At 43.7% G+C, this 8188-nt stretch overlaps 1 long non-coding RNA gene across 1 annotated transcript in view; it reads right to left on the reverse strand.

Annotated features, from left to right (window-relative positions):
- Positions 1–2342: 2342 nt before the first annotated feature.
- LOC116699362 (uncharacterized) overlaps positions 2343–8188 on the reverse strand; it is an 11137-nt gene continuing 5291 nt past the window's right edge. Inside the window, exons 2-3 of the long non-coding RNA XR_004334415.1 lie at positions 7030–7034; positions 2343–2490 (exon numbers count right to left, since the gene is read on the reverse strand). This is a non-coding gene — a long non-coding RNA (uncharacterized LOC116699362). The remainder of the gene's footprint in view (positions 2491–7029; positions 7035–8188) is intronic.

The following is an 8188-nucleotide window of genomic DNA, read 5'->3' on the forward strand; positions in this document are numbered from 1 at the left end:
ACGAATGTAATGTATAATTATGTAATAAATACTTTCTGATAAAGTAATCAATACGTTATGTATAAACTTACAATTCAAGATCAGGGTCCCTTCCGTCCAGAAAATCCTTTTCCATTTCAGAGTCCATGGAAACTTCACTTTCAGAAGAGGAAATTATTTAATTTGGTCTTTCGACCAAAATAGCAGCTGCCTCCTCTGCCGTGAACCAGTTCTTTCCTCCAAACATCTTTACAACTGTGTAATAATGTTTTCCACTAGTAATGAAATCAATAAAAAGTCGCTCTGTTTACAAACAATACGCGCACCAATGCTCTACAATGGATGTCTGCGAGAGCGCACGGTTTACGCACAGATTTTATAGCTATTACGCACGGCTATACTAGGTCACGCCCTACTCCTATGGGATATTATCACGTATTGTTGGATTCGTCGAAATAGGAAGGTCTCATGATATTGCTACTGGTTGAAATAACTGTCAATCGAAACGAGGGTGGTCCAAATTGAATGCCCAGACATCATTGGCTTCCAAGCTGTTAATCTCAGCATCCCAGGAACAGATTGGCTCATGAGAGGTCTTGTTTGATTCGTAAGACTTTGCAGAACAACGTTGACACAAATTCAGAGTTAGGCTTCTTGCTTGAGGAAGGATGTTGGAAAATTTGTGCGGAGGTGAACTACTGGGGCGGCTGTGGCTCAGTGGTAGAGCGGTTGCCTGCCAATCGGAAGGTTGGTGGTTTGATCCCCGCCCCTGCAGTCATTGCCGAAGTGTCCTTGGGCAAGACACTGAACCCCGAGTTGCCCCCGGTGCTGCGCATCGGAGTGTGAATGTGTGTGAGTGTTTATCTGATGAGCAGGTGGCACCTTGTACGGCAGCCCCGGCCGCAGTGTATGAAAGTGTGTGAATGGTGAATGTATCCTGTAGATGTAAAAGCACTTTGAGTAGTTGTTAAGACTGGAAAAGCGCTATATAAATACAGCACATTTACATTTACTTTTTACCGTGTTTACGTTGTGATCATGAAAAAAAGAATTTTGGGACAATTTTGCAGAACTGGATAAAGGGAATAACATGAAGGTAAGTTAGCACACTTTGATTGCTGCTGTCCTTTTCAGTGTTATGACAAATCAATTGCAATTATTCACCTCCTTATATCATGGTATGTTTTGAAAGTGGTCTTATCCAAATCCTGAGAGTCTAAGCTTTCAGGCGATGTGACGCATGTGGGTATTATTGAAGGTTTAATGCAAGTTATAACAACCTTTTATGTAGCGTCCCTGTTTTGGTCCAGGCAACGTGACTGGGTTGGCAAACAAGCTGTTGTTGACTGGCACGTTCTACATCGGTTAAATAGGTGAAAAGTTTTCTTGGCTTTGCCAATTTCTTTCGGCGGTTTATCCATAATTACAGCGCGGTAGCCGCCCCGCTCACCCGTCTCACCTCCCCTTCGGTCCCCTTTGTCTAGTCTCCAGAAACCGCAGCAGCCTTTTCCCTCCTCAAGTCAATGTTTACCTCTGCCCCTATCCTCACTAACCCTGAGCCTTCCCTTCAGTTCATGGTGGAGGTGGACGCCTTGGACTTGGGGGTGGGGGCCACTCTCCTCCTCAGACCAGAAACTTCATCCCTGTGCTTTTTTTCCCCAGACCCCTTACCCCCACTGAATGCAACTACAGCGTGGGGGACCGGGAGCTGGTAGCTGTCCAGTTAGCTTTGGAGGAGTGGAGACACTGGCTGTAGGGTGCCCAACAATCCTTCCTTGTTTGGACAGACCATAAGAACCTCTCCCTCATCCAGCACAAAATACTAAACTCCCACCAGGCTAGGTGGGCCCTGTTTTTTAACCGGTTCCACTTTACCCTGTTCTACCGTTCTGGGTCCCGGAACACCAAGCCTGACATGCTGTCTTGTCTCCACTCTCCTGATGACCCTAGGAACCCGCCTGATTACATCCTCCCCCGTTCTTGTATTGTGGCCTCCCTGGCCTGGGAAATGGAGTCTGCCGTCCATCCTGCCCAGTCCGCCGACCCCAACCCCGGTACTGGACCCGCCAATTGCCTCTACGTTCTCCTTTGTGTCCGTTCCCAGGTCCTTCAGTGGGAGGCGTGGCTAGAATGTTGTTCCTACTCCGCCAACAGTTTTGGTGGGACACTGCGGAGAAGGGCTGCTGGGATTTTGTGACCACCTGTGAGGTATGTGCCAGCGCCAAACCATCCCATTAACCGCCCGCCGGTCTGCTCTGCCCCCTTCCAGTTCCGGTCGGCCCTGGTCCCATATCGCTCTGGATTTTGTCACTGGACTGCCTAATTCTCAGGGCAATTCTGTCATCCTGACCAACGCTCCAGCAACCGTCACACCGAGCCCTACTCCTGAAACCAGCCCACCACAGCAGTCATCCTCTTCAGGCAGCTTCCATCCATTTTCATCCCCACAGCCAGAATCCCAGACAGGTACAGTGAATTATTTTGCAATCTAAGGATTAGAATATAATAATGCTTTTAACAACACTGCATTGTTTATCATAATTCACACACAGAATTACATTGCTGCTACTGGAGCTGACCAGACAATACACCCACATCTACAACAATTTACAAAAATACTGGAACATGCTTTCACAGACAGAGCATACACATTCACACTGGATAAGATTATCAGATGGGACTATTACCTGGTAAGTTCTTGCTCTGTATGTACATCTTAAACGTTATAGGGACTTTCTGAAAAGTAGTAAAATAACTATTTATGCTTTTCTTGATTTTATCTAAAACTGTCCTTTTTTTCAGCAAATGATTGGTGGCTCAGGAGTAGGGAGTGCAACCCCCGGCACCATTATGTCCACATCACTCTTCCCCAGTCAAAATCCATTACCATTCCTCCCCAGTTAAACTCCCTCAGAAGTTATTTATCCAACCGAGAACGAAGAAAACCAACCTGGTCCCTCAACTGCCATCCTCACTACAAAAAGTACCGCACAAAAAAAGAGCCCATCATTCCATGATACCTAGCAGTCCCATGCTGAGAGAGGGACGGCTGCGTTGGAATCACTGGTAAGGCCAGAAGTGACAAGGTGGAGACTCCTAAAAGATAAAAAGGAGGTCACATGAAAAGAAGATGGTAACCTGCATGGGTCAAATCTTTACCCAACTGAAAGAAATTGGAAAGCAGCAACAAGAAATGATTGGGTTGCTGACAGAATCACTAAAAATAAATGATGTTAAATGATATTATGTGGCTGTCTTATTGATACATGAAGAAACTTGAACAACAAAAAATGAGCAGTGGTTAGATGGATCACATTCCCAGTGGTGAAACACTCCCACGATGCTGATTTAGCCTGGGTTCGTACCACCCAGTAACCATGTGCTGCCACTCGGAGGCACAGAAGTCTTGATGATGTAGAGGCATCAAAATGCCTTAGGGTTAAAGCTGCAAGGTAACAGTCTCAAAGTTGAAGTCATTAAATCGGTTATAATGACCATTATACTTTTTCTGCAACCCTCCTTAGAGCCATTTAAAACATTGCAACATTGTATTACCACTTTGAACTTGGGATTTGACCCAAGATGCATCACATCACCCTGTGGCATACTGCACACCAGCTCACAAAAACTTAAATGAAAGAGGGGAAAAAAGGGTGTATGACTGTAAACTATAGTGAATCTTATCCGTAAAGGTGGGCACAAATCAGGTCTCTGTTATGAGAGGCATCATGGTTGTTGGGCTGTGGTAGGTGTTGAACCCCCATTTCCTGTTGAAGAGCCTGCTCATCTTCATTACGCCAGAATCTAAACAATTGTGTACAATGCAACATGTTGTGACTGCTGCACTGATGTTTGCCACGTTCTTCATGTGCAGACACTTCAGCCCCCTGAACTTTGACTTTACAATGCCAAATGCATGCTCAATGGCCACTTTTAGAGAATGTTCTGGTAACGTTAAGAAAAGTTTCCAATTACCCAAAATATAACCTAAAGACAACCAACACACAACCAAACCTAACCTTCAGGAAGCGTTCCCGCAACCAAAAACAAATATTCCCAGAACATTTTGGGAATCAAAAATTGTTAGCTGGGCTACCCTTGGATCAGTGGTAGAGCGGTTGCCTGCCAATTGGAAGGCTGGTGGTTCAATCCCATGTTGAAGTGTCCTTGGGCAAGACACTGAACCCTGAGTTGCCCCCGATGCTGCGCCATTGGAGTGTGAATGTGTGTTTATCTGATGAGCAGGTGGCGCCTTGTACAGCAGCCTCGGCCAGTGTATAAATATGTGTGAACGGTGAATGGTTCCTGTACTATGTAAAAGCGCTTCGAGTAGTTAAGACTAGAAAAGTGCTATATAAAATACAGCACATTTACATTTACACCCTCTGTGACAACTTGGAAGAGGTCCCCAGTTGCATCAGCTGTTCTAGTGCAGCGGAACCGCCCCTTCAAGACAAAAAGGAGAGAGAGTCCTTCCTTGGATGAGGTTTGAGTGGACCAAGACAAAGGGGAAGTCATAGGTAGGTGGAGCTACAGCTCAGTTGCGCAGCAGTGAAAGTAAAGGTCGTTTTCATCCCTTAACATAACACGTTTGTCTAGATTGCTACTGACGGCTCTGTTAACCCTCGTTCAGACCGATCAGCCTACCTGAAAACTCCGGATCACGCCACTTCAATCACTCAGCTGTTCACTAGCATCGGATTTCCACCCATTACTCCCACTAAACTCCGGACTGACTGACTGACTACTTGACTGGCGTACACACCGCCACCGACTTGAGCTGCAAAAAAGCTCTGGCCGCCCCGCAAAGGACGCTTGTCAAAATGTACGGGGAAGCTTTTTGACGCATTGGTTGCTCTGACGTGGCGACATTCTCTGTTCGACCGGGAGAAGCACACGCAGCCACGGCCAATACACTGACACTAACCTTTATAAATTACATAAACACTCACCTAAAGGATTATTAGGAACACCTGTTCAATTTCTCATTAATGCAATTATGTAATCAACCAATCACATGGCAGTTGCTTCAATGCATATAGGGGTGTGGTCCTGGTCAAAACAATCTCCTGAACTCCAAACTGAATGTCAAAATGGGAAAGAAAGGTGATTTAAGCAATTTTGAGCTTGGCCTGGTTGTTGTTGCCAGACGGGCCGGTCTGAGTATTTCACAATCTGCTCAATTACTGGGATTTTCACACACAACCATTTCTAGGGTTTACAAAGAAGGCTGTGAAAAGGGAAAAACATCCAGTATGCGGCAGTCCTGTGGGCAAAAATGCCTTGTTGATGCTAGAGGTCAGAAGAGAATGGGCCGACTGATTCAAGCTGATAGAAGAGCAACTTTGACTGAAATAACCACTCATTACAACCGAGCTATGCAGCAAAGCATTTGTGAAGCCACAACGCGCACAACCTTGAGGTGGATGGGCTACAACAGCAGAAGACCCCACCGGGTACCACTCATCTCCACTACAAATAGGAAAAAGAGGCTACAGTTTGCAAGAGCTCACCAAAATTGAACAGTTGAAGACTGGAAAAATGTTGCCTGGTCTGATGAGTCTCGATTTCTGTTGAGACATTCAGATGGTAGAGTCAGAATTTGGCGTAAACAGAATGAGAACATGGATCCATCATGCCTTGTTACCACTGTGCAGGCTGGTGGCGGTAGTGTAATGGTGTGGGGGATGTTCTTGGCACACTTTAGGCCCCTTAGTCCCAATTGGGCATGATTTAAATGCCACGGCCTACCTGAGCATTGTTTCTGACCATGTCCATCCCTTTATGGCCACCATGTACCCATCCGCTGATGGCTACTTCCAGCAGGATAATGCACCATGTCACAAAGCTTGAATCATTTCAAATTGGTTTCTTGAACATGACAATGAGTTCACTGTACTAAAATGGCCCCCACAGTCACCAGATCTCAACCCAATAGAGCATCTTTGGGATGTGGTGGAACGGGAGCTTTGTGCCCTGGATGTGCATCCCACAAATCTCCATTGTTGAATCAATGCCACGTAGAATTAAGGCAGTTCTAAAGGCGAAAGGGGGTCAAACACAGTATTAGTATGGTGTTCCTAATAATCCTATAGGTGAGTGTATAGCGACAGAAGTTGTATTGTTAATTGGTCCAGTATCAGCCAGCACAAAGGACGTCTATATTCCGATTGGCGGCTGGCGTTAGCCGCTGCACCGCATCATAGCTCATTACCATAAAGTTAAAAAATGTCAACTTTCTGATTGACGCTCAACATGCCCAAAATGCAACGCTGACAGATTTGCCGCTCCTTGCAGCTTTGAGAAGCCGGCTTCCATTGAAAATGAATAACTTCTGATAACTTTAGACGCTCAAGTCGGTGGCGGTGTGAATGTCCGGTAAAAGTCTGTATGTGTTCATTCTTACTTTACATGAAATGTCGTTACTTTCTGTTGCATGTACGGTCGGACTAAAAGATGCCTTGAGATGAAATTATTTCTTTTTCGGTTTTACTCCAAAACGAACTAAGATAAAACCAGAGGTGGAGATTTTTGTGGACTTTCTTTATTCTGTTATTATTTGACAATACAGTTTTTCTATGGGACTATTGAGTGTTTTGCTTAATCTTTTGTGTTAAATACATGAACATTTGATTGTAATCTTTAATTGTGTGTGGTGTTTTGCTGGGTTTATCTTTTAGTGTGTTTAGGTTGTACATTTTTATATGTGCACTCGTGTGGTTTGATCTTTACTCTACATACAAAATACAACAAATATACACCTTTAACTGGACTAAGACTATCTTATACGTCAGGAGAGAGACCTGGCTGGCACCCCTTTAACATTTAAAAACAAACCATAAAAAGGGATAAAAGACAAAGGCTGAATCTCATTTCTCAATCTTACCCCTACCCCTTACCCTTGTTTTTGCGCGTTCACGCGGGAACTAGTGCTGTCCCAATACTCTTTTCGAACGAGGGGTAGGGCTAAGACAAAGGGGTGTATACCCCTTGAAACCAAGTGAGGACGCGAGCTTACTTGTAAACAAGGGCTATTGTACAGCAAGCAACAATGGCTGCCGCATCGACCAGAGAGACCCATAAATGTAAAAGTATTTTCGGCTTAAATAATTGATTTAAAAGTTATGACAGTCTTGTTTTTTGGTCTATACAGTCCTGTACAAATATACTTAATTCCTACATTGTTAAAAATCACTAGCGTGCTGATGATGCAAGCTTTGCATAACGTAGTACACTATTACTAGTACATTTGTCGTAGGGAAGGGGAAACAAAAAGTATTATGTTTCGTTGATTTACTGTACATTTTATCGTGCTATATCACAAAGGGACGCCAGATGAAACCCGCCAGCTCATCACATTTCGGGCACAAAATGAATCACGGTTTCTGAGATTGAAAAACGCTGTAAAGCAACAATGGGAGTGAGTCATGCGTTTGTTGTAGACATTCATTATCATTGTATTGGAACTGTTACTGTATTGTGATCATTTGCAATTCATTCATGTTAATGTACATGTACATTTTTGTTGGTTATGATACAGGAAACTGACAAAAGAAATGGGGTTGTTTGGAAAAGTAACAGGCCAACAGGCATCCAAAAAGTGGGAAAATCTCACTCAAAAATACAAGGTATGTGGTGTTCAGTTAACCCTCTGGGCCCTGAGGCCATTTTTACAGTTTATTTTCCGTCTGGATTTATTTTATAAAAAAGCTTGTAAAACTTCAACCCTGTTGTCTATGTCAGAAGTGGACTTTGACTGATAAATGTAATTGCATGATGATTTCTGTAATGTTTCTGATGTGATGACTTATGCCATGTGTTTTAATGTTTGCATGTTTTTATTATTATTATTATTATTATTATTATTATTATTATTATTATTATTATTATTATAGCTCTCTCCCTGTTTCCTTCCCAGTGCCAGCCAGGTGGGAACGCAACACGCAACGCGGACCAGTGGAAGGAAGATCCTACGTTTCCCGGGCAGGAGCCGGCAATCCTTACAATAAGCATCACCACGGACTGTAAAGAACACTGAGCACAATTGACAAATACTTTACTCTTAAAACATTTAGCTCTTAGTAATTAGTTTTATTGTTGTTTAGTTTTAGTTGTTTTTAACACTCTTTTAACAGGGGTTTTAGAAATAAAGTATTAATGCTGTAAGTTGCTTGGTCTTTGTCCAGTGTTTGTCAGTGGAATGAAGAAA

The sequence above is a fragment of the Etheostoma spectabile genome, chromosome 12, assembly GCF_008692095.1.
Source record: "Etheostoma spectabile isolate EspeVRDwgs_2016 chromosome 12, UIUC_Espe_1.0, whole genome shotgun sequence".
In the NCBI taxonomy this organism is placed as follows: domain Eukaryota; kingdom Metazoa; phylum Chordata; class Actinopteri; order Perciformes; family Percidae; genus Etheostoma; species Etheostoma spectabile.